The sequence below is a fragment of the Emydura macquarii genome, unplaced genomic scaffold (assembly GCF_026122565.2).
Source record: "Emydura macquarii macquarii isolate MOO-44397 ecotype Brisbane River unplaced genomic scaffold, CSIRO-AGI_Emac_v2 contig_3603, whole genome shotgun sequence".
NCBI classification, from domain to species: domain Eukaryota; kingdom Metazoa; phylum Chordata; order Testudines; family Chelidae; genus Emydura; species Emydura macquarii.
In genome coordinates, this window is record NW_027133740.1 from 7,271,043 (window position 1) to 7,295,097 (window position 24,055).

The window sequence follows — 24,055 nt, forward strand, 5'->3', positions numbered from 1 at the left end:
TTTACAAGTCGTTGTGGAGTTTGTTGTGATCGGTATGTTGAAGGGCCTGCCTTCTCTCTGTGAGAATCCCGTATTCAGGGGGGCTGTTTTCCTCCCTGGTAAGTTGCTTAATACTCTAAAAAACCACAGAAGTCCCAATAAACAATAGTCCAAATGAAAGCAATTTCCCCCCCCAGTTTCACTCTTCATGGAACGTAGGATCCTCTATTGGGGGTATAATAGCAATACCTCCTGGATACTCCTTCTTCCAAGAGCTCCAGCCTTATTTCCTAGCTAAAAGAGCAAGCAATAGGTCCATCTCCACACCCTCTCTGCCTTTCTTTCCCCAAGGCTACTTTCTTCAGCTCTGCCACAATCTTTTAGCTTCCCCCTCAGGACTTAGCTAGGTTTTGTTCCACTCCTTCCTCACAGTACTTTACTAACTGGATTCTTTCCCAGACACCCCTCCCCAAGGTGCTTTCCCATTGACAAGAAAGACCTAGAGCTACTTTTCTAGTATCCTCACCAGAGAGACCTTCTATAGATCTCCTTTCCTCCCTGGCTTCTTCTAGTCCTTCTACCACAGCCTGTTCCTTTCCAGGGTCTCTTAGCAGAGATGCCTACCACCAGCTCCCTCCAAGTCTCATTCTTAGTAGCCAGACTCCCCTAGAAACTTGAGCTCCATCCCAGTCTCTTCTACACTAAGGAAAAGGGAGATGGTTGTATACAGCCTCCCTTCGTAGCATTCCTTGCTCTGAGGCCTACAGTTCCCATATGTTTTGAGAACTGCAACTCCCAGAATGCTTGTCATTTGGGCTGAAACCAGGAACAGAGTGGAACCAGTTCTGGAACCTCCCTCTGTTACAATAATGAGTAGTACAAGGGGAGACAATCTAGTCCGTCAGAGTACTAGAGCATGTGATTCGGCTGGTTATTTATTTCCTGTATTAATGGCTAAAGGGAACTTCCATCAAAGAAGAAGCAGGCCCTGAGACTTTGCTTTTCAAGAGTGTGAATAGCACAGATTGTCAGCCTTATTTCATTGGCTCTTTCAGAGCCACATACAAAGGCAAACTGAAAAGTACTTCCTTAGATCCAGGTTACTGTTTGGAGTCAGTAAGAACAAAGATAAAGATTACAGTGTTTAAAGTTAATTGAACTGACCATTCATGGAACTGGATATTTTAGGAACTGCACATTTCTCTAATCAAAAAAATATAAACAATTCTATTTTCAGGAAGTCATGAATTTTGACATCATCTTCTTCAGCAGTAGACCTGCTAAACTTGTTTAACTGGAAAGAACTGTGTCTTTAGTTGCTGAGTTTTAGTACTGGCTGCTGTATTGCTAGAAACTGAAATGTCTCAGAAAATGAGGGAAAAGAAAAGGAAATTAACATTCTTTGCCAAGCTTTGTCTGCATGTTTAATGTTGTATGGCTCAAATATCTTCCTGGGTCGCTTAACATAAGCAAGCATAGTAGATAGTAATCCTTCACTAAGGGTGCTGCAATTGTCAAGGACCTCAGCATCACTATGGGAAAACACATTTTCACTACTGACAAAATTTTCATGAGTGGTCACTGATTTTGGCCATCCCAGTTTTTGGGTACCCAGTCTGAGACACCTTGGATTTGATTTTCAAACAAGCTGCGCACTCAGGACTCTGGTTGAAATCAGGAGGAGACCTCTGAAAATCAAATTAGTGGAATAACTCATCCACATTTTAAAAGATCTGAATCTGGCTGTTGCAATGCCAGAAACGATAGCACAGATCACAAATGATCCAAAGGAATTCCATAATGAACAGTGTCATAACTTCAATGCTATAAAAATGAAATGGGAATTTAATTAAAAAGTGAAAAATCAGTGTGATAGTTCAAGAAAACAAAACACCATTCTATTCCCTAGTTGAAGTTATTCAGAGCAAGACTACCACTATATTAACTAGTTTATTGGAATAAATATTAGCTTAAACAATGAATTGACAACCTCCCTTGCTCTTTTATTTTTTCACAAGTCTCGTTGCATTTTTTGATGGATTTGACTCTGATTTCCGTTGGGGGAGGGTCTTGACACTGAGACATGCCCCATTTCATTTTCAAAGTTGTCTTGTCAAAGGCTGGCTCTTGGTTTTTGGATCTTTTCTCTTCAGCTGAGTAGAATGTGAGCAGAAGAAGAGAGCCCTCCAAGAAAATGAAACAGAATGGGCTTGAATCTCTCCTCCATTACACTGGATTCATGCAGTTGTAATTCCATTGACTTTAGAGGAGTAACACTGTATAAAACCAATGTGGCGGCAACAAACTGGCTCATCATCTTATGACTGCAGAGTCAGAAAACAGAGGTGCAGTTATTATACTAAACCCACACTAGAAACATATAAAGAGCCCTATTCTGCCTATTGATTTGCCTGGGGTTGGACTGGGTCTAAGTCAGGCCAGAATTTGGCCCAAAGTATTTATCTACAAGTATTCAAGGGCAGTAAAATGTTGCTGAGTACAGACACTTGCTAGTGAAGACAAATTTCCCCAGCTTACTATTTAAATGGCACATCAATAGGACACAGCAGTGCAGATACTGCAGTAGAGGAGTAGGCATGAAGCAGCTAGATGGATAAACTACTCCAGGAAAGCTGACATGCACGTGACATTGAGTGGAGATGGAATACGGAAAATAAAAATTACTCAGCAGACAAGATAAGAAAAACTCTCAATAAAACTGAAATCACTCAGAGTTCATACACATTTATTAAATCTACCTGCAGCCATCAGAACAAAGCTGGGAAAGCAATCAACCTCACCTCAATACTTGACACCTCCTTGTCTCTCACAGGAACAGAAAAGCAAAATTAAATTACTGTGAGGAATAATTAGGTCATTTCCATTGCTAATTGCTGCTGGCAATGAAGACCTATTATGGATAGAATTTGTGCAAAACAAGTTTAGTTGCTGATACTAAGAAAACATTTCATGATCTTATGCTCTGATACCTCTTGGCTACACGGTTATCATTTTTATGGTTATCCCATGCAGTGATGGATATTTATGCACATTGTAATCAGCAAGTCAGCTGTAACTAATACATGTGTGCTGTGGCTGCCGTCTGCCAACTGGTCGTGCCACTCTAACCCCTAGAGCAGTGGTTCCCAACCTTTTTGGCTCAAGGGCCATGAATATAATTTTTACAACCCTGAAGGGCCACCAGTCTCCACCAGCAGCCCCCGTCCACCCCCACTGCAGCCAGAGGGAAGAAGTTCAGCAAGGAGGATCTCCTGTCCCCCTGGCTGCAGCAGGGAAACCGTGGACTCCACCTGGGTCCCTAGTCAGTGGCTCTCTTCTGCAGCCAGGGGGATGGGAGATCAGTGCTCCCCTCCCTCTGACTCCAGCAGGGACCCCAGAGCCTAGGAACCCAGGCAGAGCGCTTTGCCGTGCTCCCTGCTACAGCCAGGGGGAGAGGAGCACTGATCTCCCATCTGCTTGGCTGCAGCAAGGAGCCTGCGCCGGCAATGCGCTCCACCTGGGTACTTAGGCCGTGGCTCCCTTCTGTAGCCAGTAGGAGAGGAGCCGTGGGCCACTCTGAATTGCTTTGAACTGGGCCCTGTATTAGGGAAGTGATGTGGTGAGTTAGTTGAGGCAGGTGGGATGGATGGCCACCCAGTTAGCCAAGTACCAGTAGGCGAAGCTGGCAATACCATTGTTGTATACACATATACACCAGCTGTTGGAATGCAGAGTTCATCTATCTGATAGAAAGCATGTTTCAAGAGCAGTAGGCACCAGATGAGATTTTCACAGACGCTTAGGGGAATTAGGTGCCCACTTCAAAAAGCCCCAGCACCACCATTTACTCCTTCTCTTCTACACTGTATTTTTCACAGAGCCCACCGCTCCCCCATATACTGCCATCGCATTTGCGCCATGCCTTTTCCATCTGGAGTGTACAGGAGCTGGGGAGATCCAAAAGTTCTCACTTGCATGCACACTGGGTGTCCCCTCTGTAGACAGCTGTGTGCACAGGGGGTGTGATTCAGACCCTGTGCATTTGCCTGGTCTACCAGTGCCATGTTTCAAAGCCACCCACTCTCAGCACCTTCCATGCAACGCACACACCGCAGCTCCCTCTGCCTGGGGCTGGTTTGAGCCCTGGCACAGGAACAGTCCCGATCATTGTGAGCTGCCCCAGGGCGGGGCCTTATTGTTTTATGGATACACAGGTGGCAAGTCCTTGTGTCTCACCTGTGCGGAGTCGGACTCCTGCACTCTGCGTGCACACAGCCGGGCGAGGGAGCCAGAAATCCCCACCTCCAGCCGCCCGCCACTCTTCTGCTGCGGCCGCACCCGGAGGGAGAAACCAAAAGCTCAAAGCGTCTGTGGTTGTGGTTCTATGAACTCCCCTGCTCTTTTTTTCAAGGGCCCGCCCGCACAGTTTGACCACAAGCCCAGGGCACAGCTGGAACCTTGGGGCTCCGCCCCAGCCGGGCTAGCCTTCCTGGTGTGGGGAGACAGGCAGCGGTGAATCCCAGCCCACTGCATGCACAGAGACCTCTGGAGCCAACTGCAGACCTGCCCTGGGCACAGGTAACAGCCAGCGCTGAATGAGCTGGGGGGGGGGACAGAATTCTGCCCGGCATAAAGTTCCTTCTGCATTTAGGCTTTGCATAGCAGCCTCTCCAGGGAGTTTATTCCGGCCTCTTTTGAGACCACCTAGTTTTTTAAGAGAACTTTTGCTCTGTCTTCCCAGTGCTGCTTTCTGTCTGATGCATTTGAACGCGGCGCGTTAGCCAGGCAGTTTCCATATCCCCCCCCAATTTGGTAGCAAATTGCCCATGGATGGATCATATGTAAAAGAAATACTGTGCCTTACTCTGTATTGCATCTCAGCAGTCATCCTGCACTGTTACTTTCATAAAGCTCTTTGTGTTGGACTAGACTGTGGCTGGGTTATAGTCTTATCTGATCCGTGTAATTTAAAGAACCAGGAAGTACTCAGTTCCTAATGCAGGGACTTTGCAGAAATAATGTATACACTGTATATGCTTCCCCAAAACCGTGCATTGTTCCCCGCCTAGCAAAAGCCACAAACTAATTACGGCACTGCTCCCCTTGCATGTACCTTATCACATGTTCTCCAAAACTATATTCAACACATATTTGGTTCGCAACACTACATAGTAAGAGGGAAGGAAGTGAATTATAAAAATATTATGCCAAATACATGGCTGCTATTGCCACGTGAAAAATGAATGCATGATTGCTGTATGTGCTGTAACATCTTTGAACAGTTGGGTACACTCAGGGGGCAGGGTTGCCCCCCAATTTAGCTCTTGTCTTTAGCAATACTGTGCTGGTTTCATGTTTAAATGGGAAATTGTACTTGTCTTTTAACAGTTAGTTGCAAAGTAGTCTAGTTTTAGTTGAAAACTACTTGTGTATGATCTGCAAACAATGCCGAGTGCCCTGAGATCTTGTCCAAACTGTATTTTTGCACTAAAGAAAATAATTATTTTTTCTTGAGATACAGAAAGCACTCTCTTGGGTATTTGACCTCATAGCCCTTTGCACTCTACACGTTCACTTGTTAAATGCTGGAGCAATTGGACAGGACCCCTTCTTGTTAAATCCAGATAGCACTGCAGGCTTTTTAGTGAATATTTGCTTTATCATTTGGTATTTTGCTGGTATTATCAAGTAGCTGGATTTGTAAAGTCTGGAGAAGTCAAATTTCTTTTACCCCAAATGGGTAAAGTTTATCCTGGTCAGAAAGGGTGGCAGTGTGGGGAGACTGTGCCTCAGAAATACCCTACCCTATTAGCAGATGTTGATTCTGCTGTGAAAGTATGAAGTAGGTTTGGCTGACTCTCTAGTGCACCTGGTTGATTACCCCATCTGTAGATAAGGGAGATGCAATCAGCCCTCAAGTAGAGAGAGACAGTTTGGAAAAAAAGGACGCTAAGGGCAGCTAAGCCTGAATTCTTTGGTAAAGGTGTGTTTAGATGCAGAAATGTTGTGGGATTTACTGCATAAGCTTTGAGTTTACAGTAAGAAAGAATTGATCTCCTATTAGATATTACTAGGAATTGCAAATAATGGACCCAATAATAAAATATACACCAGTTGCTGTACAATAGTAATGCAGGAATTTAGGAAACAGGAAGCTCCTTTGTTAGCTGCTGTTCTCATGTGGAGGTGCAGCATCCTTGTGAGTCTGATTTCATTGTGTATCTGTTTACATTTATGCCTTAACTTCAACACATCTTGTGAGTCAGCTACTTCCTGATATGCAATCTGCAGATCCTCTTTATTAGTAAAGACTGGTACGCATTCAGCAAACACTTAACCCCCCCCCCCCCAAAAAAAAAAAAAACACCTTGTCACATGTGGAAGCTGGCAACTCCAGACTGCTACTGGTTGGTCACTAATCAGTTTGGAGTTGGGAAGTTGGGGTTGGTTCTGCTTCAAGCAGGGAGTTGGACTATATGTCCTCCTGAGGTCCCTTCTAACCCTAATCTTCTATGATTATAGGCCCATGGAGCATTATGGAAGCAAACCAAGAGGTTTGGTATTTGGCTCTATGGACACAGTGGTGTTGAGATTTTAGATTTATTTTTTCATCTTCCCTTGATTCATTCTTAAGAATCTTCAATCTCATCTCAGTGCTAGTGTGCCTCTCAGTGGGAATTGCACTCACAGGTACTGAGATGAGTGGGTAGTCATAACGCAGGTAAAATGCCTAGCGAGTGCAGCGTGGAGTCCATTGAGAAGTATGTATACTAGCTGAACGGGACTATAGGGAGTCTGTACAGCAGCATACAACTACAGTGAACCTACCATCCCCCTTCTTCAACCAAAATCCACTTCCCTGTTAGAGCTGCTGAAATAACAGTATGGGGAGATAAGCAAGTTTGGGTTGCTCGCAAGCTAAGCATTTGAGCTCACTTAAATTACTTTGACTAGACAACCATGTGCAGTTCTGCGTAGAAGGTAGCCCTAAATTTGACTTATAAAGTTATCCAGGAAATGTTTGAATAGAAGGAGGGGGAAGAGGTTGGAAGCAGGTGTCTTCTGAAGCAGTTCTTTAGGCAATGTTAATGCAAATTCAGAGTAAACTCTACTAGTTTGTGTAAGTATGTGCTTGGAAAGAAGCCAGTGATGAATCCTTGATTGTAAGCAAAAGCCCGTCCCCTTCTTTGTATAATGTTTATCAGACTACATCACAGCTCCTCTGGAAATCCTAGCCCCTGGAATCAAGATCTGGAAATGTGGAGTAGAACCTAATCAAACTTAAGTTGTTCACATGGGCTGTACTTAAGGTGTTTATATTTGCCGGCCACCCTGGACATCTAGCAAATCTTAGATAAATGGCTTCTCTTCAGTTTGTCCAGGGTAATTGAATGTCTGGCATAATCCTGATCTATGGGATGGCAAAAAGGAAAGTGACCAGAAGCTATTTCATTATTATGGAAATCTCACCATATCAAACAAATAATCCATCTCTGGGCACGCATCAGGGGCTGCTGTATGTTTTAATTAAAGTTTTAATTGCTTGCCTTAGAATCTAATTCTGCTTTGCCTTACCTTTCACACAACCATCCATATGGCTTTAGGTGGAGTTTCAAATGGTAGATCAGAAGATAAGTTGGCCTGTCACTTATGCTTTTATTTACAGATACTAAGGATGCCCATCGTCATGATATTGTGTGTAATAAAAACTAATAATTGTAGCTATTGATTTATGTTACCATTTCTTGATCTATCTTTAAATTATTTGCTGTAAGGCTGTTAGGATGCCAGTTGCCAACCGATAGCGTGCAAAAGCAAATGAAATGAAGATGTTTTTCAATGTTTTGCCATCAGTTTTCCCCTATCAAAGAGAACTGGGTGGATTAGCTAGGTAAATGGGTGTTTCCAAACATTTACACAATGCAGTGTTTACTTATGTGTCTTGGATAAATAATTGTGCTTGATGATTTCCTACAGAAAGAAATCCTGCTGAAGGCAATACATTCTGTTGTGTAGACGTGGGTATCTCGGTCTGCTGAGCAGAGCTGAAATTTTCTCTATATTTTTAATTCTCCAATTTTCCTAGATTTATGGGCAGAATTAAGGCTAATGGAGTATAAAGCTATAAAACACACCCAGCGTTATTCAAAATATAAATGGCTTATGGTTTTTGTTGTTTTGTAAACATCCAATCACTCTGCCATTCCTCTTCTGTGTGTTCTTGTCCTTTAACAGGGCCTGATCTTGCACCCTTGAAGTCAATGGGCCTGATTCTCCATCTTGTTCATTACACTGTGAAAAGTGGGTGTATCTCACTAACTGAGGTGTAAAGCAGTGAAGAATTCTTCTCTGCTGGCTTTGCACGGGTATGAATGAAGACACAAGCAGTGATGATTTAGGCCCAATGGCAGTTTTACCTTTGACTTTAATAGGAGCAGGGCTGAGTGTACTATCTCCGGTAGGCTTGTGTGTGTATGCATGTGTGCACGTGCCAAGGTATAAAATGACTGTTTGAGGCTCTGCTCTTAATTCTCTTTGCTTACAGATTTTTAAACCTCCTTGAGGGAAAATAAATTTTTTGAAAGCTCCTTGTGGTTGGAGTGAATCTACCTCCTCCTGTTTCCCCCCCCCCCCCCCCTTTATCTCTTTTACCTGGAAGACTCTTTGTTTCAGAACCCGGTGTTCACTCCATGCACTACTCCTTCTCTCGGCTTTCTGATCAAAAGAAAACCCAGAATTACTTAAAATTGCTGCATTTGCCATAGCTGGATGGGCATTCCCTCTCTCTCCTCTTCATAATTTGGGGTTTTCTTAGAAAGGTCTTCAGGAGCTGGCTGCGACTAAGTGCTATTAAGTGAGTGCCAGCTCACTTTGTGTCTCTTCAGTGCTTTTTGCAAAAAATAAATGTAACAATGCTACTTTGGCAGCGCTGCTTGTGTTTCTTTTTGAGCAGAAGTGGTTTTTGGGCACTTATTTCCCTTTTTCTGTTGCAATCACTCTTGGGTATGATTCCTAAAAAGAAGTTGATCAAAAGTGCTGTTGTGGAGCAAAATGAATGCTCACCTTTCTTCTTCTCTTCCTAGCTCAGTTTCTCAAATGGTTATCAACTAGATTATGTGCTTACACTATATTGCACATCAAGACTAAAACAATCACAGTTAGAAAAATGACTTCTTAATGCATTGATCTTGTTGTGAATATTAGCATTCACTTATTATTATAGTAGTGCCTCAAAACCCTAAGCAAGGTTCGGAGCCCCATTGTGTTAGGTGCTGTATATAAATACAGTGAAAGGACCATCTTTGCCCTGGAGGGCTTTTTTCAGGAGCTCTATTGGTTCTTCTGGTGAGAGCTGTTTTGAATTTCTCTGACTCTGTTTCTGCTTCATTACATCTTTGTTATTTTAGCTCCACTATTGCATGGAGCTTGATTAGTGTTGTATTTTTCATCAGAGTATCTCAAAGTTCTGTACAACTAACAAAGTCTCTCAACACCTGTCTGAGTTATACTGTAGCCATAAAAACGGTAAGCTGAAATAGGGAGAGGTGTGACATGCCCAAGGTTACTCAGTGAGTCAGTGGCAGAACCAGGAAAGGAATCAGGAGTCCCAAGTCCTTCCTGCTAACAACTAGGTATCGCATCCTCCTCTTTACCTCCCCAGTAGTTATCTACTAAATTGCTGATTGCTACTTGTGCTGCTCATGTGACAAGGGAGGGGTATGTGTGCATAAGTGACAGTGAGAGGTGTAGCATTATTCTGCTAGGCCAGGGTGTAGTGCAGATCCCCAGACTAATATGACGGAGACCTGACTGTGAGGTGTCTACACTAGAGAGGAACTGTGTTAGCCAGAATTGTTTTTAAAGCTGGTTCTCCAAAAGGTGCTGATATGGTTCTCTCAGACTGTTTTGGTAGGGTCTTAAGTTATAGAGGTTGGCCCAAAAGAACCTTCCAAAGCTAAATCTGGACAGGGATTCCATGGTACTAACTTTATGAGAAGAATCCTCATTTAAAACTATTCTGGCTACCATGATTCCCCTGTAGATTAAGTTGGGCCTTACTCTCGACTTGCCCGATATGGTCAACTACTTTCTCCACACAACCCCATCCATGCACCCAAGCTGGAGGAATAGTCCCTACCTTCACTAGCTGTGGGGCCCACTTTAAATATCGCTATCGCAAAACTGCTTTGTAACGGGATTACGATGCTGCTGCCCAGAGGTAATCAAATCTGGGTGTGAAAACTGTGTTCCAGACTGGGCTGGATTTGTGCTTTGGTAATAGTGCGATAGGCCACGGTAAACAATGTGCCACCATCTGTGGTAGTAGGAGAAATAGTTTCCTGGTAGGGGCTATTATAGGATGATGATAGGTAGGCCATTCATCCTCTTTTAAGCCAGATAGCCACAGAAAAGGACTATGTCCTCTCTTCAGAATTGAGACAAAACCGGATGCGGTTTTGTCCAGTATCATGGATGGGGAACATCATTTTGACGAGCATGCCCCCTCTATTTCCACCAGAGTGACCTTGCGCACACACACTATGTGCAAAGTCATGCCACTGGAGTGGGGCAACATGCTCTTCAAAATGGCGTCCTCCATGCAGCGGGCCCTCACGTGCACTGTGAGTGCGAGGTCCTGCTGGTGGGGGTGGGGTAATGCCTTTCCTGGAAGCACAAGAATGCAAGGGTGCCAGAACCTTTGTAGAAGTGAGGGGAGGCACCAGCGACAGTTGCAGGGGGGCATGCCCCCCTACTTTTTAACATGGGCATAATTTGTGGGTAGGGGTTGGCGTTGCCTCCCTCTCCCCGAACTGTAAGCCTCAGGCAGGCATAAGGGCATCCACAGATAAGGTAATAGAACTCAGGCAGGATTTTTTTAAATAGTTTTTTGTGGGACCAGAGGGGAGAGAATTTGCATCCCATCCCAATCCTCCCTCCAGCTTGACCTGTCTCCAACTCTTGCCTAAAATGAGTCACTCAGAGAGCCTCCTATAGGAGATGGTGTGGTGAAGACAGCAGAGCTGTCCTTCCACAGAGAATCCCCCCCCCCCCCGGTGCAGCTCCCACTGGTTTAGAGAAGTTGGGCAAATCACAAATGGAAAAAAATCAGCTGGAATCTTATGTAGTCTTTGGGCCTGGGCCTGAAAACACTTATTGCTGGGCATAGTGATTACTGCCATGAGCTGTGCCACTACAGTTGATTGTAACAATTCCAATTAGAAAGCGCTGCACCTGGAATTGTTTGCAGGATTGGTCCCATTGTCAGTAATTCTGGAGGCAGAAATGTTCACAACTGGATTTGCATACCTAATTCCCCCTAAAATTAACGTTTCCATTAAAATGAAGGGACAATGCATGTCCAGGTTCCTATGGCAGCTTTACATTTTCTGCCATAGAATTTTTTTCACATCTAAGATTTTTAAAATTTCTTTTTAAGTCCTCAGCTTTGGGAAGTAACTCCTGATGTGGACTAAATATCTTGGGAAATTTTAGAAATGTAGCAATGGAGTTTGCATTTTAAAAACACATTGCTATAAATATTTATATTTTTCATATAAACCTGCAGGATTTGAAAATTTACAATGTATATCCAGCCCTGATGCTGATCTGTGAAATGGAGGCTGCATTTCTATCTATATTAGGATTTTCTATAGTGCCCACTGTAACAGGGTGCTGGGGGGTGACCCCCTGGCTAGCCCCCTGTCACTCCAACCTCTATAGCTGAGGGACAGCAGAGCTGGTTAGCTGGGTGGTGTCCTGATTACTTGAGGGGAGGCAGCTCTGTGTGCGCAGGCTGAGCAGTTACCCAGGCTTGATCAAGCAATGGGCAGCAGCTGCAGAGCTGACTTAGCAGGGTTTATATGCTGGCCTAGCAGGGAAGGCAGAGAGAGTCGAGTCGAGTCTTGTCTTTGCCTGTCTCCCTGACCAGCCCCAGAGACTGCTAGCTGAAGCAAGGCACCATAAGGTGGTGGGAATTTATGTTCACCTTGTAAATAAAAGCACTGGTACTGCAAACCGAAGGGTCTTTGAGTCCTTTGTTGGCCAGAGGGGAACTGAAGCAGAGGGGCTGTGGCAGAGGAATCCCTTACACTCACCTTCTCTAATGGCAGGCCATAACTTGAAATATTTTGCAGGCTGTATGTTGCCTAGATTCCGTACTGCGAGAATTACCCAGTTACTTAACCAGTCAGATAATCATTGGATAATTTAAGAATAGTTTACATACTTGTAATCCATATGAGCTGTTATCCATATCCAGAGAAATGCATAATTAGCCCATTGAATGAACTACAAGTTGTCATGCTTTCGAGGCAGTGCTGTAAAAGTAAAAAAGGGAAATGCGGCTAAAACCGAACCAGATCCTGCCTTTATTGCTCACTCAACACTTCTACTGAAGACAATGTGAGCTGAGGGAGTGTGGCTCCTTAGAGCATACAGCCCATAGGAGGCAAGAGCCATCAGAGGAACCTTGGAGAATACTGGCAAAGTCCCAGCTGCTAGAGAGAACAGCTGGTTTTGTCAGCAGGCCCAGTGTGGGCTGCTCTGGGGATAAAAGGCTCGTTCGCTACTCTATCTATATGTATATCTCTCTCGTCACCACTTCTCTTTGGATCATTTGCCTTCATGCAACCAGGCAGAGTTCCTCTGGGCTGTGGCCACTGGCTTCTTGGATGCTTTAGAGGAGCAGTGATCGCTGTCTGGGGTTCTCTGCTCGGTGTCCCCTTTGGGTTCCCTCTGTTTAACCCTTTGACCTTCACGCCTGTTTGTTCATTTGTTGTTCCCTGAATTTAGTTGAGTCCTGGGCTCAGTAACTCCCCCCCTCAGGCTAGGGGAGGGGCTTTTAGCCGTGGGCAGGCACGTACCCCAGTAGAGTCCTTGAATGAGCTGCCCCCTGTGCTGGGATCTACGGGTTTGTCTACACCACAATTAAACAGCCTCTTAGCCCAAGTCCTGCGAGCCAGAATCAGCTGGCGTGGGCCAGCCATGGGTTTCTAATTGCAGTGCAGACATACCCTAAATGAGACTGGGGAGGGAAAGGAATCATCGTTTCCCAGTCCAGTGGCTTGGCATGGAGCAGTTGCCTAATTGCACCCTTCTCCCACTATGACAGTCTGTGTTCTGTATAGCAGCCATGTGCAACCCCACATGGAGGATTCTACCTGTGCTGTATATAGTACCATGTTCATTGTCCAGTCTGTTCCACTCCAGCCATCCCTTTCTTTTCCACTCCATGCTGTCTCAGAGAGAGTCACTACAGAGTGGGTATGGGTGGGGTTGTTTGCAGGGTCCCTATGCAAGGACCCTCCCTGGCCTGCTCATTGGACCCGGAGTGTCTTCTCCATCCTTGGAGAGGAACAGCCTTTGACATGTGAGAGTTTAGCGAAAGAAGGAGAATATTTAAAATGATCTTGGTGTGATTTGGGGCTAATTTTAAGGTGGGGTGTGGAGGAGGAAGGCCGTACAGGAATTGGCAAAGGCACAATATATAAGCTTGGTGGGGCTTAATTCTCAAACATTTAAGGGAAATCCTGTAATATTTGTAGTTTCCAGTCAAATCACCTGGGCCAGAATCTGGAGTCCTTACTCATGCTGGTGAGCCATTACTTATATGAGTAATCTTAATGGTTACTTGCAGGCTTAAATGCTCATAGATTATTTCCCAGAGCCCCCTATGCCCCTCCTCCACAACATACTATAAAAACTCCATGGCCCAGGTGGGGCGGGGCTTGGGGCTCCAGCCACTGGGCTGGGGGCAGGAAGCTCGGGGCTTCTGCCCTGAGGTGGGGTGTTGAGATTGGGGGCTTCTGCCCTGTGGGGCAGTAGGTCTCTGGGCTTCAGCTGCGGGAGACTTCAGCTGTGGGGGTGGAGCTTTAGCCCCATGAGGGGGGGATGGGACACTGAGGCTCCCCATGAGTTTGAAAATATTTACCAGAGCTCCCTCTGGACAGCTCTGTCTGAATTTAAGCCCTGGTTACTTGTGTGGGTGGGGAAGGGCTCTGTGATCTGGCCCTTTTGTTAGCTATTGGGTAGATCTACAGGCTAGAGGAAGGATGGTACAGTGGTTAGGATACTAGTCAAAGATGTGGGTTCAATTCCCCACTCTGTCACAGACTTGCTGTATGATCTTAGGCAAGTAACTTAATCTCTCTGTGCCTCAGTTCCCCATCTGTATATTGGGGATTATAGCACTTCCTTCCCTTGTGAATATATTAAAAATTGTGAAGGGCTCAGATACTGTGGTAATGGGGAGGGGGCATGTAAGTATCTGAGATAGACTTGCTGACTCCACTCCAACCCATTGCTGCTGTTATCTTATTATCCTACTGACACCCTTATAATCAGTTTAATAATCTGCTTTTTGATTAACAATTTTATGCATGAGAGGAGGGAGCTAAAATATGCGCCTGTCTTCTATGAACTACAGAGCTTGTACTTCCCGAGAGTTGTCCGAATTGCAGCAGAAGAGCGCCTGTTGCTTGTTAAGATATGCTTTAGCCGTGCCCCTCTCCAGATCTGAAGGCAGCATCTCCTCTAGTTTGGTAATGTGGCCCTGTGTTTCCAAAGGGATTAGTTTTATCCTTTTCGTTTGATGGTGGTTTGTTAACTCTGTTGCTACAGCGTGGAATGTGAGTAAGGAAACAACCAGATGGTGGCATTCAGGTTTTTATGTAATGATGCAAATGTGAGCTGATTGCCATGGAAAACATTTCCTCTTCCCCACCCAAAGACGAGTTAGGCATGAGAAAATAATCATAAGGGAATTACCTGGTGTGACCTTAGGCCTGAAAGAGCTAAGCAACTTTACAAATTGCATGGCTCAACTCTGACCTTTCGAGACATATTATAGGAAAAATACAATGGTTGTAAGGGTCATTTCTCATAAGTAGACTAGAGCTTTGATATGCAAGGGTACTGTTGGTAGTTATCTGATGTGGTTTCGTATCTCTTGTTAGAGGTTAGATAAACTGCTTTTCTATCGATCACTGTTCTGTTCCTTTTGAATTCTTAATCGATAGATGAACATTTAGATGGAACTTTGAATGTAACAATACTATTGTTTGTATTTCTCTTTGAAGTTTAAGTAGTAAATAGCTGTAAATAGTTGTAAATGGCCAATTACCTTGTGGTAATGTAATTAGTTACCAGTGTGCACAGGACATAGATGATACTTCAGAGTCCCAAGTAATCATCTATTAATTGTTCAAGGAGGCACCTGCTGTAAAGAAAATATCGGTCAGCCTGCATGGATCTATAAAGGACTCTAGTGGAATTAACCTTCAGCAACAAATGCAATTTCTTTGCCTTGTGCTTATCTCCTTGATAGTTAATTGAGCTTCTCAGGCACACCCTGCAGTGGAGCAGAGAGCAGTGTTGGAGATGCATCACTTTAAGAGGAGATCAGGGAAGAACTGTGCCTCAAGTCTTCCTGTGCATCTGGTGCCACCATGAAAAGCCACTCAATCAAGCCCAAAATCTTTGGTTTTAAAATGCATCATTTAAAATTCTTTTCAATGCCAATTTGCCATGTGTTGTTGGATATATTTACGATAGGAGCATAAGCAATTGGAGTTCCGGCCCTGCTTTGAACAGTGTACAGACATTGTATACATCTTTATTACAGCTACTTGCAACATGGGCTTTTTTCTGCAGAAATTTTTGACAAAAGCAAAAGAAAAGTACTTTTTGTCAAAATTTCCCATGCAAAAATCCAGCTTTTTGGCAAAAATGAAGAATGGTAATGTTTTGGCCAAAAGCATAAGTGTTTCAATCATATAATGCTGCTGTGGTGTCTCATCAGAATTGTAGTTCGGGTGCCTCACGCTCCCATTCTCCTCCATGTGCAGCACTCCCTGGTTGGACTGCATCTCTCATGAGGTACTGTGGTCTGACATCATGGTGAGGGAAAGTGTGCTGCATCATGGGAAATGTAGTCCAGCTGAGAGTCCCATTGATAGAGGAGAGTGGGGACATGAAGAAACCAGACTTCATTTCCCATGAGGCACCTTGGCAGAATAGCCAAATTGAAATATTTTAGTGCTTGCTTTTTCTGTGAAATGTTCCGTGGAAGGCAGACACTTTTCATGAAACATGTAATTTAGTTGAAAACTCAATTTTCTGTTGAAAAACAGTTTTGATGGAAACATTTTGATCACCCCTAGTTTTCATATAGTAAAATGTTTCTAGCTGCCATGAGTTACAGCGGCATCCGGAGTGCTCCAACACGGGCTGGGGGCAGAGACTCAGAGAGCATAACTGGTTATTGGTTCTCAGCTGCTTCTCTTCCCTGCCCTCTTTCCTGAGCTGCCCTGGTGGGAGCCATGCCATGTTTTGCTAGGTGTTCCCTTAAGTTTGGGTAGAGCAATTGAATGCCTATCCTGCTCTCTTGGGCTGCTACAGCCATGCAGGTAAGCAGACAATAGAACAACCAGAGCCCTTCTCTCCTCCTTCCCTGGTGGTGCAGCAAAGAGCTGCTGAGCTGCTCTTGCAGCTTGTAGGACTCCTGGCTCACAACAGAGCTGTTCATGAGGCTGTGGGGAGGCATTTGGGGAGGCGGTTCCCCTGCTCTGTCCCCATAGGGACAGAGTGATTCAAACATTTCCCTTTTATAATATCCAAGCGAGGCTCTGGGGACAAATTTTTTGTTCATAGTCAAGAACAAATTGACATCTTAACACAGCCTGCTGCCCTGGAAGACCACAGTTCAGAGCCTTGAAGGCCAACCATTGGACAACACTGGTTTATAGCTTAGCTTAGCTTTTTTTTTTTTTTCCTCCTGCAGCAAGACAGAGGAAGCCTCTTTATAGACAAACTGAAAGCAAATAGAAAGGAGCTACAAGAAGGATTAGGGGTCTAGAAAACCTGCCTTACACTAAAGGAGCTCTGTCTATTTAGTTTATTGAAGAGGATGTTAAGGGGTAACTTGATCACAGTCTAGAAGAAGCTACACAGGGAAGAGATTTCTGTTGATAGAGGCTCTAATCTAGCAAAAAAAGGCACAAGGAGATCCAGTGGTTGGAAGCTGAAGCTAGATGAATTCAGACTAGAAATAAGGCTCAATTTGCGATAGTGAGGTCAGTTAACAACTGGAACAATTTACCAAGGGACGAGGCTCCATCACTTGTGGTCAAGAGTAGATCTCTTTCTAAAAGCAATGCTGCAGATAACAGAAGTTATGGGGTTGCTGCAAAATTACTAGGTGAGGCTTTGTAGCTTGTATTGTGCAGGAGGTCAGACTAGATGGTCATAAATTATGATCCATTCTGGCCTTAAAATCTCTGGATTGATGAAAACCATTGCCAGCATTTCTTGTTTTGCTGCCACCAGGTGGTGCTGCTGATTCCTTCTTCACCTGATGCTAAGCACACTTCCTGTAAGGTGACTAATCCATGAAACAACGTGTGCTTTTTCATTTCGTTCTGATGTATGCAGAACTTAATTTGTGCCAGGACTTGCCAGGGCGGAGGCAGTTCATAGCCCCGGCACCTCTGAACTCGCTGCATCAGTTATAAATGTAAAAACATTGCTTGAGTCCCGGCACCTCTTTCATTATAAATTAAGCACTGGATGTATGGACATTTTTTCCCCCCACATATTTTTACATGATCAGTTCACGTCCTACGGACTCTTATGGGCACTAATAGAATAATGACATCAGAAATTGAGAGAGTGAAAATTGAACAATTAAGAGCAGAAGTCACTTTGAGTCAGGTTGTTCAAACTCTTTTGTTTAACTCCTATTTTAACTTGAGTGCGTAGCAAGCACTTGAGAGTAATGATGCCTGTTCAAATATCAGTTCCCTCAGTTTTTCAGTCACTGGGGAGAGGTCACAATAGTAATAATAATAATAATAATTAATAATAAAAATAGTGAGACACCTCCCCTGGAAGACCAGACTTGACGTTCCTGATATGTCTAAAGGTGAAACGCAAGCAGAGAGGGGAAGGAAGAAAAAACCCTCTCAGGCCTTCTTCAAACACGATAAAAAAACAGAAAGGGGCACAAACCCAATTTAAAAAACAACTTTGCATGCCACCTCTAAGGCTTTGTTTACACAAGAAGTTATAATGTAATTATAGTGAAAGTAATACAACTCCTCCTTTTTTATAGTGGTATAAAGGTGACTTATACTGGTATAGCTTGTTCCTCTTCCCATATGGGAATATGCTATTCTGGTGAAAGGTACCTTCATAACAATATAACTGCTTCAGCACTGGGGTTTTACCTATATTGCTGTATTGGAACGTCCCCTTTTTGCCTCCCATTTGACATAGTTATATCATGGCCCATAATGCCAGACTCCAGTACCCTCCTGTTAAATTTTCAAACAAGCATCTTTGTGCTTTCTCCAGGCCCCCAACATGGGCGGCAGGTGCTCCCATCAACAACTGCAAGGCTACCACAGTATCATCCTTCAAATGTTAGCTACTTTTGTGCAGAGACCGCTGATTGTCTCAGATGCATCCAGACATAGGAGTACAAGAAAACTACCTGTTATCTCTGGTGTTATACTTAGGGCATGTCTACATTAAAAACTTAAGTCGACCTATGTTAGGTCGACTTACGACCACCGCAGTAATTACTGAGGTGGTTCATGTGCACGCTGCCCTTCTTCTGTCAGTGGGGCGCGTCCTCATTAGGAGTGCTACCACTGACTTAAGCGGAGCAGTGTGGGGGGCTGAGAGCCTTGGATCTCAGCTCTGTGCACAGCTGTCCCGAGGCTCCCTGCTGGGAGCCTGGGTGCTGTCCCAAGGCTCCTGGCTCCCCACTGGGAGCCCAAGTGCTGCCTCAAGTCTCCCAGCTCCCCACTCTATGGCGTTGCCTTAACTACACTGACATAAGCCCTATGCCTCTCGTGGAGGTGGAGTTATTATGATGGTGTAGAAGGGCACTTACATCGTTGGGAGCAAGGCTATAGTGTGTACATTGACATAATTAGTTGCTGTAAGCTGCCTTATGTTGACCCAATGCTGTGGTGTAGACCAAGGCTTAGATTGTAAATATGGGGCCAGGGACTGTCTTTTTATTCTGTGTTTGTACAGCACCTAGCACAATTGGATCCTGGTCGATGACTAGGGCTCCTAAGTGCTATGGTAAAACAAATACCAAATAATAATAATACCAATACAAAAATGTGTGTAGACCAAGCATGGATCAGATTCATCCCAACTGCAACTCCATTGAAGTCGGTGATGAATCTGACCAATTTTTTTGGTCTTCTCCATATCAGTGTTATTTGCCCAGTAATGACTGTGTGGAAAACTCTTTCTCTCTCGCTTCTCTTCTTCCTGGAGGTTCAATTACAGAATTATACATACTTTAGACTAGATATTCGTGACAGCTCCCAGACCCGAGCTTATGAGCAGGTCCCTGAGCTGCAGATAATAATAGTAAAACTTAGCATTTGTATAGAACCATCCAACTCTCAAAAGTACTTTAATTGAGTAAGCTTCACAACACTTGCTTGAGGTCATTATTGCAGACAGCAAAAACAACGAGAGTTCTGTAGCACTTTAAAGACCAACAAACTTAATTTCAGCAGGCGTAAGCTTTCGTGGGCTGCAACCCACTTCCTCAGAATCAAGGAATAGAAATCATACAGGAGGCAACATATACAGGAGACAACATATACAGGAGGCAACATATACATATCCAAGGGAAGTGACAACAATGGGGGAGGTGGATGAAGGCAGGGTACTTGAGGCCTAATTACAACCATTGAGCAGTAGGTGAGAGTGGGTGATCAGAGGCAATTACTTCTTGTAATGAGATAACCATTCCAAGTCCAGATTCAGACCCAGTTTGATTGTGTCAAGTTTGCAGATGATTTCAAGCACAGCAGTTTCTCTTTGAAGTCTGTTTTTTGAAGTTTTTTTGTGAGAGAATAGCAACTTTTAGATCAGAGACAGAATGTCCTGGGAGATTGAAGTGTTCTCCGACTGGTTTATGGATGTTGTTATTTTTTATATGTCTGATTTGTTCATTTATCCTTCTGAGTGGTGACAGTCCAGTTTGGCCAATGTACATGACAGAGGGGCATTGCTGGCACAAAATGTACATTGGCCAAGTAATTGCCTCTGATCACCCATTCTCACCTCCTGCTTAGTGTTGTAATTAGGCCTCAAGTACCCTGCTTTCATCCACCTCCCCCATTGTTGTCACTTCCCTTGGATATGTATATGTTGCCTCCTGTATATGTTGCCTCCTGTAGTTGCCTCCTGTATATGTTGCCTCCTGTATGATTTCTATTCCTTGCATCTGAGGAAGTGGGTTGCAGCCCACGGAAGCATATGCCTGCTGAAATTAAATTTGTTAGTCTTTAAAGTGCTACAGGACTCTCGTTGTTTTTGCTGTATACAGACTAACACGGCTACCCCTCTGGAAAAATTGCAGACAGAGGCGCTAAATGACTTGCCCAATCAGTCAGTGTTGAGACAGTGTATTAGAACATTATTTCACTGATTCCCAGTCCATATTATTATTATTATTATTATTTTATTTTATTTATTAATGTTGTTATAACATCACCCAAAAGCCCCATTTAGATTGGAGCTCCATGCTGTCAGGCCTTATCTAAACTCACAGTAAAAGACAATGCCTACTCAAAAGAGTTTGGGGCTGTCAGCCATAGACAACACTGCCTCCTGCCAAAGAAACAGTGGTGGATTGCTGCTTGTGTATAATGTCTATGATCTAAGAAAATCATTTGAGAGGCCTTAAGAAAATTTGTTCCGTGATCAAGATCTATCTATGTGTGTGCCTCTCTTTCTCACATACACAGGCCTACGCATGATGGGAGGTATTAGTCAATGGAATATTTAAAAGAAGAAAAATTGATCAGCTGAAGTAAAAAATTATATTAATATCAGTCCTTTGCATCTACAGAATACAGCACCTTCAATGCAAGTGTGACCCTCATGCGAAACATCTATTACACCAGGAACTCAAAGTGCCGTATGTTAAATAAACTTGACACTGCCCTGTGCTATAGGTAAGTGGTATTGTACTTGTTTTACATATATGGAAGGATACATAGACGTTCAGGGACTTTTCAAAGATCACAGATTAAATCAGGGAGACAGGGTGGGTGAGGTAATATCTTTTACTGGACCAATGTCTGTTCATGACAGAGGCAAGTTTTCAAGCCACACATAGCTCTTCTTCAGGTCTGGGAAAGACACTCGAGTGTCACAACTAAATGCAAGGTGGAACAGATTGTTTAGCGTATGTAGTTAGCACATATTGTAAGGGACCATTCAAGATGGTGTGTCCTGTTAACACCTCTGCAGTCAGAGGATAAATAGAGGGGGTTCGTGGATTACAGATTGTTGTAATAAGCCATAAATCCAGTGTCTCTGTTCAGTCCATGATTTTTTGTGTCTAGCAGAGTTATGAATTTAAGCTCCCAGACTTGTCTTTTGAAAGTGTTGTGCAGGTTTCCTTTGAGGATGAGCATTGATAGGTCAGATATAGAATGATTGTGTTGTGCACGACAGGTGTTAGGATGTTTTTATCTTTTATCATTTTCCTGTGTGAGTTCATTCAAGAGCATAGTGATTGTATGGTTTCATCCACAACAGTTGTTCTTGGGACATTTAATGCACTAGATGCATTTACCTTTGATGGTCAGAATGCTTTTCTCAGACTTGAAGAAGAGTTTTGTGTGGTTCAAAAGCTTGTGTCTCTCACCAATAAAAGCTATGACCTCACCCACTTTGTCTCTATAATATCCTGGAACTGATGCAGCTACAACTACAGTGCATACAGATTAAATCAGGAGCAGAGATGGGTATAGAAAACAAAAGTTCTGATTTGCTGGCCCACGTTTTAGCCACTAAACCCACTGTCTTCCTTAATAGATCCCAAAATGAAAAGGTCAGATACCAGGGATCCATTTGAAGAGTTACATCCGCGAAAGGGAATGTCCTGGGAACTCCAACGAGGCATTCATGGACATGCGCACAGCCTTGCATCCTCTTAAAGAAGGGAATGGGAATGAGTGTAAAATATGCTCTGTTCTGCTGCTTGATAGAGCGGTCAGCACTGCCAGCATATTCATCTAAAATGTTTGTTTCCCTTTGCTGCTGGTCCAGCAGTAATCATTCTTTCTGCCAAAATAAACTAGACTTAATAGGAGAGAAGACAAACCTTCATTAGCTGGGCTAAAGCTGATGAGCTAGGAAGGATTTGCCAGAACTCTGTTAGCAACTCCAGTAGAAGTAAGGAAATTGAAATTAACTCGGGTAAAATTAAGACGTGAGTAGCTTTGAGTACTGGATGGTCCACGAAAGTGGTGCTGGGATAAGAGAGATTCCCATCTCTGTTTCCAGAATGTCCCTTCCGCACAAGAGCATGGAGAGGGGAACAAAGTAATGGGGACATGCCACTGCTCCATTGGAGGAAGAAGCCACATGTTCTCCTGTCCCCCAAGTTCATGGTCCTGGCAAGCATGTGGAGTGAGCAAAGGCAGAACTCGAATAGACAGCCAGGGCCAGGAATCCTGGCCCACAGGTCACAGACAGCTATTCTGAGGGACTGTTCTGCCACCCCTTTCCACCCACAGTAGCACGACTGGTGCATTAGTATGCAGTGTCATTGGCTAATTGCTCAGTGCTGTGCTCTGTGGCACTGCACCTTTCCCTGCAGACTGGTTTATGTGCAGTTTAGCATGACTTCCTCTTCCCCGCACTGGCCCTATCTGCTCCTTGCAGAAGAGGCAAGGTGATGTCACAGCATTCTGCACAACTACTTTTCTGTTCCATAGGGTTCCGCCAGGATTTCTGTCGCAGATTTGTGCCCCTCCTTCCTGCAGATTGGTAGGAGCCTCTGGACTCCTGAACCCCATCTACACTGGTCCAAGAATCAAGCTTGCTGAACCACTTCAAATTACAGCTTTCAGTGGATACAGGCTAACTCAGTTTAAAACTTGTGGGGTTGACTGGTGTGAACTGTCTGAGACAAGCAATAATTAAAACCAGTTGGGAAGCACAGTCAAGGTTTTCAAACTTGGTTTTAAATGCCACGTGGACCTGTCCACACTGGCTAAACAAACCATGTTTAAACCAAGTTGAACTAAATGCACATGCAACCAGTTCAGCTAACATGATTTCAGTGCTGTTGTAAAGTGGAGCTTTTACTGGTTATTTGGATCTTGTCCAGGGGCTGGACTCTAATCTCACTTACACCAGTGAAGTAAGTGGAGTTACTCTGGATTTACCTCAGTAGAACAGATCAGTGTCTGTTCCCTTGTTTTATCTGATGCAAGTTTGATGGTCGTAGTTTAGTGCCTAGCAGACAAGTGTTTCCTTCTCAATAACTACAACACTTTCTAACAATTTCAGTGAAGATGCTGCAGTGGTGGAAGCTGTAGTAGTATAGACAGGTTTCAGGCATTTCTACCAGGACTGGTCTGTGTTAAACAGCACCTAGCACAGTGGGGTTCTAGTCCATGGCTAGGGCTCTGAGATGCCATGGTCATATACATAATAACGTGTAGGGAGGATTTTTGTTTCCCTGACTGTCAGTTCAGAGCCTCCCTAAGCACTAAAATACTGTCTGTCTGTCTCTCTCTTGCTACAAGAAATCTGCTACTCTGCATATTAAAAAGGGCTTTGGGAAAGTGCACTTGAAATTATCTGACAAGCTCAACATTTGGATACTAGTGCTCCTCAAATCTGACCCAAATCTGACCATAGCTATTAGCTTGTGATATACGAATGACATCACGTGTATTTCACTCACTGTGAACTTGCATGATTCTCTCCCTTCTGCCAATCAAATATACTTATTTCTTGACTACAGTAGCTGTAAAACTGAATTTCCCTTGTTAAAATAAATGTAGTTTATATGAGGAGAGGACAGAGGAGAGAATTGTTCCCTTCTGTAAGGACCAAATTCTCCTCGGAGTTACACCAATGTTAGGCTGGAGTATATTAACTTGAGTCAATACGGTTACACAGATGTCAGTGTGGACTAAGAGCAAATTTGTCCCTGAACATTTACCATTTATTTAACGTTTGGCTGTAATAACAAGTACATAAAATAAAAATGTAGCAGAAATCATTAGCTTGCTCTGCC

General features: G+C 43.8%; 1 long non-coding RNA gene across 1 annotated transcript; it reads left to right on the forward strand.

Annotated features, from left to right (window-relative positions):
* Nucleotides 1-4,438: 4,438 nt before the first annotated feature.
* Nucleotides 4,439-21,958, forward strand: LOC137145687 (uncharacterized). The gene is made up of 3 exons (XR_010917724.1): nt 4,439-4,557; nt 20,864-20,969; nt 21,838-21,958. It is a non-coding gene; the product is annotated as an uncharacterized lncRNA (long non-coding RNA).
* The last annotated feature ends 2,097 nt before the right edge of the window (nt 21,959-24,055 follow it).